The sequence below is a fragment of the Lepus europaeus genome, chromosome 7 (assembly GCF_033115175.1).
Source record: "Lepus europaeus isolate LE1 chromosome 7, mLepTim1.pri, whole genome shotgun sequence".
Classification (NCBI taxonomy): Eukaryota; Metazoa; Chordata; class Mammalia; order Lagomorpha; family Leporidae; genus Lepus; species Lepus europaeus.
The window spans coordinates 126107531-126120772 of record NC_084833.1 but is presented as its reverse complement, the minus strand read 5'-3'; the positions used below and the strand labels follow the sequence as shown (position 1 = coordinate 126120772).

The 13242-nt window shown below is 36.4% G+C and overlaps 1 pseudogene; it reads left to right on the top strand.

The window, feature by feature from the left end:
- Positions 1-705: 705 nt before the first annotated feature.
- LOC133763997 (zinc finger protein 883-like) lies at positions 706-5973 on the top strand (annotated as a pseudogene).
- Positions 5974-13242: the final 7269 nt, after the last annotated feature.

Sequence of the window (13242 nt, the reverse complement as noted above, 5' to 3'; positions counted from 1 at the left end):
TCCCTACAAGGTAAGTTTGTAGTACTTAAAATTTTAGTAATTTAATGATTACTCCATGAAAAGTAAGGTAAAAGAAAACAGAAAATGTTAATGGACACATCCACAGAAAATAAAAGAACCATTTATTAGATATATACTTAATTCCAATACAAGCTATAGGGAATATCTAGTCATTAATGCAAATTCAGTTTTAACAATATTTATAAGTATTTTATTTTTCAAGGTGGAATAAGAAAATTGAATTTTACTAATATTACTTCATAAGATCTCAGAATGATCCAGTAATTAACTTTGTAAATGATTCAAAAGTTTTCTTATTACACAGGTCAATATTGAGTATTTCTCTCTTATCTACCATGTCCTTTCATTCATATGTTTATATTTATGTCTAGAGCTTTTACTATGAACTAATTTCAGAATCATTAGAAAAACAAAGATCAGTTATAGATCAATAAGGAAAATTCTGTTGATTTTTTTGAATTGTGAATTTAACTTAGGGAAAGATATTTTCATTTTGATTTTCCCTTCTGTTGCTATATAGATTACAAAGGAAGCTGAATCCATCTAGATGTGAATAGAACATACGCAGAAGAAAATAGTCTCAGCCTATTTAGTGACTAAGAGCTGAGGAGAAATGTTCTGTCATAGGTGTTTGTATCATTTGAAGATCTGGTTGTGGAATTTACCCAGGAGGAATGGCAGGTCATGGACAATGCACAGAAAACCCTGTACAGGGATGTGATGCTTGAGACCTACAGCAACCTGCTGTCTATGGGTAAGTGAATCTCTTTTAAGCCCAAGTGGAATACTTTTTTCATTCTGTTCATTTGAGAAATGAAGACCACTTTATAATGTTTATATTTGGCAGGTCTAGGACTTGAGGCGATAAGGAATGTTAGTATCTACCCTCCAGGAAACAATTCAAATTATCCCATTTGTGATACATCTCATGGGGCAATGTGTTTTTCCTTAAAAACTTCAAGTTAATGATTTGTCAAAGTCCCACATTATTTCCCACAAATAGGTGACTGCACTTCCAAGCCTAATGTGATTGTCAAGTTGGAACAAGGAACAGAACCATGGACTTTGGGAAAACAGCTAAGGCAATGTTTTTCGGGTAAGTCATCAAATACTTGGCAGTGAGGCTGGCAGAGAGCTCGATATATGTTGTCTGGGTTCTTAGCACATTTTTTTCAAATCTCTGCCCTGAGGAGAGCTAAAGTAATGCATCAGATATAACCATTCTAGTTTCCAAGAAATAATGTCATACTCATGTTCTCCTTGTTTTCCATTCTTAGAGATCATTTAAAAATAATTATTTATTTGAAAGGATAACAAGAGGGAGTGAGGGAGGGAAAGAGAGAGGGAGAGAGAGAGAAGAGACTTTTGATCTGCTGGTTCACTCTGCAGTTTGCTTCAATGAGTGACTTTAGGCAAAGCCAAACCAGTTTCCAGTATCTTCATCTGGAACTCCAACTTGGGTACAAGGATCCAAGAACCTAGGAGGTCCTCTGCTGCATTTCCAGGGCAACTGATTGGGACATGGATTAAAAGTGAAACAGCTGGGTTTTGAATCAGCACACATATGGAATTCTAGTGCTGCAGACAGTAGTTTTAACTCTCCTGGTGTGCCACAACACTAACCCCAATATTTTCTTAGATTTAAAAAAATGTGAACACTCTCAGTTTCCAATAAATTCATTTCTTAGGTTATATAAATCCCACACATACTAATTTATCCTTCTCTCTACGTTCATATCCTGGGTTCCTTCAGAAATGTATCAATTATTTTATTAAGTCTTTCATTGCTTACTAATTGGCTGGAACATAAGCACTGCTTTCTTTGGCTTGCTGAGTTCAATTCCTCACTCCTTTATTTGATTTGGCACCATCCATGCTATTGTATAAATATGAGGGCTAAACCAGTGAATAGGAGCTCTCTTGCTTCTCTCTCTCTCTCTTTCTTCATTGCCTCTTTAATTATCTTCTCTAAAATGACAAAGAAAATGTATAAGATGATAGTATTTGCAATTTTTAAAAAATAATCCAGTGAATGTGTTCTATTTGTCTCTGATTTTGTATCTCTGAAACAATGAAATAAATAAGAAAATTATAAAAGATGGTTCAAAGCAAGCCTGTTTGTGACATCAGAAATCATGGTGCTAAGCAGAAACTGTAATAGTAATATGGAAATATGTGGTCATCTGCTACATAAGTGATTCAGTTGATTTTGGTTTCTAAGCCCAAACAAACCCATGGAATAATGTTAAATTCCTTACATTTGTTGAGAGGGAGTTTGTACTTAGACATATATTTTTCTATATCTTTTTAAAAGATTTTAAGAATGACAGAGACAAGGAGAGACAGAAGGAAAAAACTCTTCCGTTTCCTGGTTTACTTCAACAAATGTCCACAATGCTCAGGATCATGCCAGGTGAAGCCAACAGCCTTGAACTCCATCTAGATTCCCACAGAAGTGGAAGGGACCCAAATAATGGGGCCATCTTCCACTGTTTTCTATTTTATGAGCCAGGAGCTGGAAGAACAGTTTTATTTTTAACTTTTATTTAATGAATATAAATTTCCAAAGTACAGCTTATGGATTACAATGGGGAAGAACAGTTTTAAACCAGTACTTCATTATGGGATGCCAGTGTTAAAGGCTATCAGTTTATATTATTTTGCCATGTAATCATCCACTATCTCTTTAAATATAATTAAAAAACATGAAAGAGATTATATATATATTATATATATTATATATAAAGAGATTATATATATATTATATAATATATATATATTTAAGACTTAGACATCTGTGAAAATAGAAGCCCACTAACCTTTCAATACAGAAATCAACAGCCTTCACTTTATATTTTCAACATTTGTATGCATACACCAAGAAGTGATAGGATAATATAAGGTCTGTTAATCTCAGAATGAGGTAGAAAACAATTTTCAAAAAGTGGTACACAACTTGAGTTGCAGAAGCATTTTCCCTAAACTTGGATGGAGCGCATCCCCCTGATGGTGCATTGGAATATTTCTCTCTTTTATGATACTGAAAATATCAAGATATTAGGTTTCCTTAGAAAGATGGAGAAAGCGGTAATAATAGAGGACAGGTAAAAGGATTTCTTTCACATGAATAATTCCACTGATGCCTATGAGCATTCTCCTGCGAAAACTGAACATGAAACAATAATAGAGATCATGCTTTTAACTAATGGATCTGATTGAGGGATAGTCATATTCTGCACTTGCAAATAAATGATCCAGAAAGTCATTTCCATCTTCAAAGCTGAAAGATCATCAGAGAAGCACAACACATGGCATTTTAATCAGAAAAAAAAGAAAACTGTGGAAAAAGAATAGGGAAAACAAATTACTGTTGAGAGCACTCAGTTTACTGCTGCCACCAGAAAGAGAACATTTTTGCTCATTGTCTTACTGCTTATTAAAATACTTGCATGTTATAATTTAATTGAAAGGCAGAGTGGCAGTAAGAGATAGAGAAATGACAGAGTTATATCTTTTGTACACAAATTAACTTCTCAAATGTCTTCAACAGTTAGATTTGGCCACCCTGAACAAAAAAAATCTGGAACTGTATACTAATCTTTCATGTTTGGATGATTGCCACATACCTCCATGAACCTGAACCATAATCTGGTGTCTCCTAGAATATAACAGCAGTTTGCTATATTGAAAGCAGAGTAGCGAGGAGGCAAACTGGCACTGTTACAGGATGCAGGCATGCTAAACAGTGGCTTGCCCAACTGTAACACATCCTCAGCTGCTCCATCCACTTAAATAAAAAATTCATGAAGTTAAAATGTTATTTAGCATTGCAAGAACTGTTTGTATAGTTGATTATATTAAGGGGAAATCATCTAATGGTCATAAATGTGTACATTTTACTGTTATATTAAAATTTTATTCATATAGGGTAGAACCAAACTTAACTGTCTTCTATGAGCATTCCCAAAAAACACTTACATGTGGTTCAGGAGTATGGTTGCTTTTTTTTTTCTCATTTCAGTTGTCCACAGAAAATATACACAGTTTGGAGCCACAAAGAAAAATCAAGAGATAAGCTTCAGGCAAGCTATAAACAGAAAAAGTAGTATATCAAATAATAAAAGAGCTGAATTTACAAAAAATTTAATCCATGGCCATATGTAAAACTGATTAAAAAAAGGTAAGTATTCCAGTAAAGAAACCTGAAAAATATAATTTATTTCAGAATGTACTTCTCCTTAGGAAGCCTCATGAAATATCAGCTGGGGAGAAACACACCGACCCTGAGGCACATGTGGACTCACTCCAATGCTGGGAAGATTTTAGTCAGCATAACAAGATTCACACAGTGCAGCATGTTGAATACAGGGGGAAAGAGAAATCTTTTCACAGGAAGAGGATATTATTTCAGTGTGAGAATCTTTGTATCAGAGATGCTTGCAACAAGTTAACTGTCATTGTTGGAAAAACAACTCAGGCTGAAAAAAAAACTTTGCTTAAAAATACATATTTCAGTAAGCATCAACCAACATACTCAGGAGAGAAGTTCCATAAATATTTGAACTATGAGGAATCTCTCAATAACAAATCAGATCTTACAGGAAATCAATTACTGCACAAAGCAATAAGTTATTATGGATGTATCCACTGTGGTAAATCTTTCAGTTGTAAATCTAGCCTTACCATCCATCACAGAATTCACATAGGAGAAAATCTCTATGGGTGCAATGAATGTAGAGAAATAATTGCCAAGGAGCTAGATCTCACTAGAATTCAGAGAATTCACACAGGACAGAAAATTTATGATTGCAGTGCATATGGAAGAACATATTGCTGGAAGTCCCACCTCAAAGTGCATCAGAGAATCAACACACAGAATAAATCTTATGAATGCAATGAGTATGGAAAAGCTTTTGACCCCAAGTCACACCTGATAATGCATCAGAGAATTCACACAGGGAAGAAGCCTTATGAATGTAATGAGTGTGGAAAAACTTTTGGCTATAAGTCACACCTCATAAAGCATCAGAGAATTCACACAGGGGAGAAGCCTTATGAATGTAATGAGTGTGGAAAAGCCTTTTGCTCAAAATCCAACCTCATAATGCATCAGAGAATTCACACAGGGGAGAAGCCTTATGAATGTAATGAGTGTGGAAAAGTTTATGGCCGTAAGTCACAACTCATAGTGCATCAGAGAATTCACACAGGGGAGAAGCCTTTTGAATGCAATGAGTGTAGAAAAGCCTTTGGATATAAATCATACCTCATAGTGCATCAGAGAATTCACACAGGGGAGAAACCTCATGAATGTAATGAGTGTGGAAAAACTTTTGGCCGGAAGTCACACCTTATAAAGCATCAGAGAATTCACACAGGGGAGAAGCCTTATCAATGTAATGAGTGTAGAAAAGCATTTTGCTCAAAATCCAACCTCTTAAAACATCAGAGAATTCACACAGGGGAGAAGCCTTTCAAATGTAATGAGTGTGGAAAAGCCTTTGGAGATAAATCACAACTCATAGTGCATCAGAGAATTCACACAGGGGAGAAACCTCATGAATGTAATGAGTGTGGAAAAGCATTTTGCTCAAAATCCAACCTCATAAAGCATCAGAGAATTCACACAGGGGAGAAACCTTATGAATGTAATGAGTGTGGAAAAGCTTATGGCCGTAAGTCACAACTCATAGTGCACCAGATAATTCACACAGAGGAGAAGCTTTATGAATGTAATGATTGTGGAAAAGCCTTTTGCATGAACTCTGATCTCACAAATCATCAGAATTCACACAGGGGAGAAGCCTTATGAATGCAATGAGTGTGGGAAAGCTTATGGCTATAAGTCATAACTCAGTGCAACAGATAATTCACACAAGATCGAAACCTCATGAATGTAGTGAGTGTGGAAAAGCCTTTACCCAAAGGTCAGCTCTCATGACACACCAGTAATTTACCCAAGGCAGAAACCTCATGTATGTTGTGAGTGTGGAAAAGCGTTTTTGTGGAGGTCAGCTCTCATTGCACATCAGCGAGTTCACATGGGGAAGAAACCTTAGGAATGCAGTGTGTGGAAAAGCTTTCAGTTCAAAGTCCAATCCCTTAAGCATCATAGAACTCACACAAGTGAGAAACCTTATGAGTATAATAAATGTGGAAAAACCTTTTTGCAAAGGTCAGCATTCATTACACAACAGAGAGTTAGCACTAATTAGACATCAGAAAATTCATACAGTGGAGAAACCATATGAATCTAGTGAGTGTGAAAGTGTATTTTCACATAACTCAAGCCTCATGAAGTATCAAAAATTAACACATGAAATAAATTTTTGAATGCAATATTTTGCCAAGTGTTATACTGTAATGGACGTCAAATCCACAGAAATGAAAAGAAAATATTCAATGCAATGACCGAAAAATTCTTCCTCAGCAATTGCTTTTCAGTGTATTTTAAGGAACTCAGAGATGCAAAAGCATATAAATAGAGAAAAATTCATTATCATAGACCAGATATCACCATATACCAGAGAACTGATAAGGAGGGAAAACCCTATGAAAGCATTAGCAAGACACATAGAAAATAATGTAAAAGTGTAATGAATGTGGGGAAACTCTTTATTGAATGTCACACCTCAGCAAGTACTAAGAAATTCACATTAGAGAGTAACATTGTATATCAGAATCATACTATTTTCTTAGAACCTAACTTCTCTTTGACATGCACACTGTACCTGGTCTCCCATTGTTGAGTGGAAAAATGTAAATGAGCTCTGATTTCACATTTTAATTTTGATAACAAATAAACATGCATTCTTTAACACTCTTGTGTTTGAAATACCATCTTTATCATTTACAATGTTATTAACTGATGTTGCCATTTTTCTGTCTAAGATTCTTCCCAAACACTATTCTACTACAGACTAGTAATGTAACCACAGGCATTTCTATTAGCTCATTTGATGACTACAAAACAAAACACTCACTTTGAGTGATGGATCTTTTGTCCAGATGGAGCAGTGACACTTGTGACATCTGTAGTCTTGACAAACACTTATTTTGACCTTCTAATTTTTCTCAGATTACTATATCTGTGTATCAGTTGCAGAGAAGACACTATCAGTGTTCGGGTGACATATGGTCCACAAAAGTCTCCCTGAGATTAGCCTGTGTTTATTTTTTTGAAAATTTTACAGCTAGCAATGTGTCATACATGGTTAAATCTGTTACCTGTGCTATGAGCATCCCATGTAAGCTCCTGTTCAATTCCTCACTGTTCTACTTCTGATCCAGATCCCTGATAATGCATTTGGGGAACCAAGAGCTGGTCCTATCACACACACTAGAGTCAAGGGTGGGGTACCAAACACTTGCCTTTGGCCTATCCCAATTCTATCCATTGTGATTATTTTGGGAGTGAACCAGAAAATAGAATCATTTTCTACTTTGTCTCTGTCTCTGCCTGCCTCTCTCTCTCTCTCTCTCTCTCTCTCTCTCTCTCTGTGCATGTGTGTGGGTGTGTAGGTCTATATATTTTTCAAAGAATCAAATATTTTTTTTAAAAATTTGTCTCTAAAGGCAAAGTGAGAGTGGAAAATAAATACTCATAGATATCATCCCTCCAGTATTTCACTCCCCAGATGGCTGCAAAAGCCAGATCTCCACCAGACCAAATCCAGGATCCCTGATTTCCATCTGTGTCTCTGACACAATTGTTATTAGAACAGTTATGTGATATCTTTCCCAGGTACATTTGTAGTGATTAGGCTCATGAAGCCCATTAGCACTCTGATATGGGATTCCAGTATGCATTCCATTAGGAGCTTTTTTTTCTGGTTATAATTCCTGCCACATCAGTATTTACTTTCACTTTTGTTCCTTGGACAATTTTCTTTCCACCTTATTGTAGTGATTTACTCTTTTTTGTAAGTAAATCCTGACTCGATTGGATTCATTTGGCATGCTGCTGACCTGTTTTATTTCGATGAATTCCTTGGAAATGATATACACAGTTGGTTAGTAGCACCATGAACAGAGGACTTCCATGATCGCTTGCATTGCAGCTCCACATTGCTCAAACTCCAGCCCTTCAATGCATCTCCCAGGATTTGCCAGCAAGAACTATCTAACACTGCTATAGAGTCATCTCATCCATCAGAAATCTAAGCCTTCCCCTCATAACCAAATTCCATAACAATTTGCAGAATTCATCATGTGTGTAATAGCCACAGATACACAAGATGCCATGATAGTACTGAGAATTTGAAAAAAAAAAGAGAGGGAACTGAAAAAGCATCCATACATTGATTGAGGATTCTTTTTATTACCATTGCCTTTCTTACAGCTAGACATTTCTATTTCTTCTAATTTCTACCTCCAATTTTTATTCTAATGGCCCATTGATCCATAATCCAGTGACATTATTCAGATTACTGGGAGAAGTCAAAACAATCTGAAATCTGCTGTGGACATTGGTGATGTCTTAAGTAAAATGTCAGACTTATTTTGTTTCTGCCATAATTATTAGTTGAATCCTAAACTCTGGCAGAGGGGAGGCAACATATGGAACTACTGCTAGGAGTAAATCACATGTAGATATGATGTGTTCCAGATGAAGGGAAGGAAAACACACCACGGAAAAATCATTAAGACCTTTTTACTCCTGCCACAAGGGTTCTTTTCATCTACCACCTCTGGTACCAGGCCTCATAGTTCCAACCATTGATTGTGCTGTGTTGTAGTAAGGCATTGTTTCGTGCATCCCATATGTGTGTGAGTTATTGCCCGTGCTTGAATCCCCAAACATGTAAGCATGGTGAGGATCACAAGCTCCTGAATCCATCACTTCCTCAAACATACTAGCACAACAGAGGGAGCCTGAAACCTGTCTCCTGCTCCTGAATATGCAGACACTCTAGGCTATTTGGATTCTGACCTCTTGCCTCATGGAACATGCTGGCATCTGGACTCCTATCACCATAACCATTCATGGGGGGAGGGCTCTGTATAGTGGCCCTGGATCAACAATGTCAGGGCACTGTTCCCCAGACATGTCTCAGTTTGTGTTTCATTATTTCTTTTGCCACTTAATTACTATAGCCCCTGCCCTGTTCCTACCACACCTCTTGTCTCAGCCCTATGCTGTTGCTCTGAGGCACAAGGCTTGAGGGATGTGCACATGAAAGTACCTTTGTGGACAATTGCTTACCAACATTTGAACAAACATGGGTAGTGACTAGTCACTGTCTCTCACCTTGGGTATTGTATGAGGTACATCCTTTCAAGAGAGTTGTTTAACAGCACACCCCTGGGGCATGTTAATGGCTACAGGAAGTTGGGAAGCAGCTGTAATGACTGCTAAGATTCCCACTGAGTTCATGCATAATTAACACCTGGAGCATTCCATTATTTCCCACCACTGGGATAAGTCAGCCCTGGAAACCTTTGGATACCAGTTTGTGCCTCAACCCTGCAACTCCCAATCACAAAAATAGATAATTTTGTATATGAAAATTGTCAGATTATTGGTGGGGGTTAATGTCTTCAAATTGGTCTCCAACACAATGCTAGAACCAAGACTCTGCAAATTCATTTGAGAGAGTTATAGGATCATCTACCCTGCATGACTATTCCTGGTCCCATAATGGAAATTCCTTTCAGCAGAGGAATCATTTCCCATTGAATCTTTCTCAGCAAAAGTTCCAAATATCAAAGAGAATCAACAAATGACAGAGGAGGGTAGTGTGCATTTGGGCATAGCTGTCCTTGCTCACAAGAGAGTGATGCCACTACATAACTTTTAGTTGCATCTCAGTTTATGAGGATGAAAACTTCATAAATAAGAGAACAGGGTGTATTTTGGAGTATTGGATGATATGACACACTCTTCATGGTGTTGAAATAATGCATCAGGCTTCACACATCTTATCCTATGTTTCTTGTATGAATTTTGATGCAGAAACTGTATTCCTTGGCAGCCCAGCTAGAGCAGGAAGCACCAATGGAGATGGGTATTTAAGTCTACAAGGATGTGCATGAGAGAAACACCACATTGCATTCCAATGACCTCCAGTTAGATGCATAGATAATGTGCATCAATCCCTATTAGATCAACATCTTTTTATAATGTAATTTCATTTTTAATCATACCCTAATGTTTCCCTATTCTCTTGTGATTTTTGCATAATCCATTTAACATTTAAGAACATGATGCAGTCAAACAAGAGTGTCAAATTGTTAAATCAACAATAGGAGTCACGGTGTACTTATGTGTACTTATGTCTCATGTGGGATCTGTCCTTAATGTGTTGTCCAATGTGAAGTAATGCTATAACTAGTACTGAAACAGTATTTTTACGCTTTGTGTTTCTGTGTGGGTGCAAACTTGGCATATACTGAATTGATCTTCTGTATATAAAGATAATTGAAAATGAAAAAAACTTGGTTTTAAATTGGAAATTGCATAGAAAATTAATTTTTAAAAAATATGTAGGATCTCTATCCTTAATGTGCTGTACATTGTGATTTAATGCTATAACTAGTACTCCAACAGTATTTTTCACTTTGTGTTACTATGTGGGGCAAACATTTTCCCAGGACATTATCCAACCTAACCAGATATCATCTGAATGTTAGAGATCCAGTAACCTTGATATTTATGCTCTTGCAAAGCAGTAACTTTATGCGAAGGTCTATAATCGAAACTCCAATTGAAAATGAATGACCATTTACATTTTTAGTCTTAACTAGAGTTGAAAAAACTTAACTACAAGACCAACCAAAACACAATGCAAATATACATTAACTAGTATATTAGTAACAGATGATGCTGATGTGGATATCTTGTGTATTATTCTATAAATGTTATAAATAATATGTCAGTTAGTGTTGCCTTAACAGCTAGAGTGTTATTTGATAGAATGAGTACTTAGGCAATGTATAATGCACAGAACATTTTGCTACTATGAAAACAAGTACAGTATAGGTAGAAGAAAACCAATCAGACTCTACATTACAAAAAACCTATGTGAAGACCCATCATCATTTGTGAATATAAAACATTAATATAAAATGTTAACAGAATATATTAAAGTTATTAGTGCACATAACATGTTTTATATTTTACTTAACAAAACAATAAATTACACAATCATTAAGAGCTGTAGCTTCATTACTAAAAAACTACATATTCTGTCATAAAGTTTTATCATCAGACTTACCAGCCCCAACTGTTAAACAATTGAACAAACCCATAAGCAGTTTTATTAAAAAAGGATACTGTACATACTTATCAATTCTAGTAAGTTAATAGTCACCAAACATGTCAATAACATACAGAAATAAGCATCATGAAGAGCAGGAAATATCATATATCCCTTATTCATATGAATAATTTTTCACTCTTGAGCAATACTGCTAATATCACAATGTGATACCAAAATACCAAAGATATTCTTCTCAGATCTGGAAAAAATGATGCTGAAATTCATATAGAGACACAAAAGACCTCAAATAGCTAAAGCAATATTGTACAACACAAAGTGAGATGCATCGCAATACCAGATTTTAGGACATACACAGGGCAGTTGTAATCAAAACAGCATGGTACTGGTACAGAAACAGAAGAATACACCAATGGGACAGAATAGAAACACCAGAAATCAACCCAAACATCTACAGCCAACTTATATTTGATCAAGGATCTAAAACCAATTCCTGGAGCAAGGATAAAACTTTTCAACAAATGGTGATGAGAAAACTGGATTTACACATGCAAAAAAAAATGAAGCAAGACCCCTACATTATGCCTTACAGAAAAATCCACTCAACATGGATTAAAGATCTAAATCTATGACCTGAAACCATCAAATTATTATAGAAAATTGGAGAAACCCTGCAAGATATAGGTACAGGCAAAGACTTCTTGGAAAAGACCCCAGGAGCACAGACAGTCAATACAAAATTAACATTTGGGATTGCATCAAATCGAGAAGTTTCTGTACTTCAAAAGAAACAGTCAGGAAAGTGAAGAGGCAACCAACAGAATGGGAAAAAAATATTTGCAAACTATACTACAGATAAAGGGTTGATAACCAGAATCTACAAAGAAATCAAGAAACTCCACAACAACAGAACAAACAACCCACTTAAGAGATGGACCAAGGACCTCAATAGACTTTTTTCGAAAGAGGAAATCCAAATGGCCAACAGACACATGAAAAAATGTTCAAGATCACTAGCAATCAGAGAAATGCAAATCAAAACCACAATGAGGTTCCATCTCACCCCAGTGAGAATGGCTCACATTCAGAAATCTACCAACAGGAGATGCTGGAGAGGATGTGGGGGAAAAGGGACACTAACCCACTGTTGGTGGGAATGCAAACTGGTTAAGCCACTATGGAAGTCAGTCTGGAGAGTCCTCAGAAACCTGAACATAACCCTACCATACAACCCAGCCATCCCACTCCTTGGAATTTACCCAAAGGAAATTAATTTGGCTAATAAAAAAGCCATATGCACATTAATGTTTATTGCAGCTCAATTCACAATAGCTAAGACCTGGAACCAACCCAAATGCCCATCAACAGTAGACTGGATAAAGAAATTATGGGATATGTACTCCATAGAATACTATACAGCAGTAAGGAACAATGAAACCCAGTCATTTGCAACAAGATGGAGGAATCTGGAAAACATCATGCTGAGTGAATTAAGCCAGTCCCAAATAGACAAATACCATTTGGTTTCCCTGATTGGCGACAACTGAGCACCAAAGGGGAAACCTGTTGAAGTGAAATGGACACTATAAGAAACAATGACCTGGTCAGCTCTTGTCCTGACTCTACATGTACAATGTAATACTTTATCCTTTTTTAGTTTTTGTTGTTGTTGTTGTTGTTGTTCTAGTACTAGTGGTTGAACTCTGTAATAAACACACAATTATTCTTAGGTGTTTAAATTTTAACTGAAAAGTGATCCCTGTTAAATTTAAGAGTGGAAAAAGAGAGGGGGGAGATGTACAATTTGGGAGATGCACAATCGGACTTGCCCCAAATGATGGAGTTAGAAATGTGCCAGGGGATTCCAATGCAATCCCATCAAGGTGGCATGTACCAATGCCATCTCACTAGTCCAAGTGATCAATTTCTGTTCACAATTGATGGCTCTGATAGGTCTAAGAATCAAAGGGATCACACAAACAAGACAAGTGTCTGCTAATAC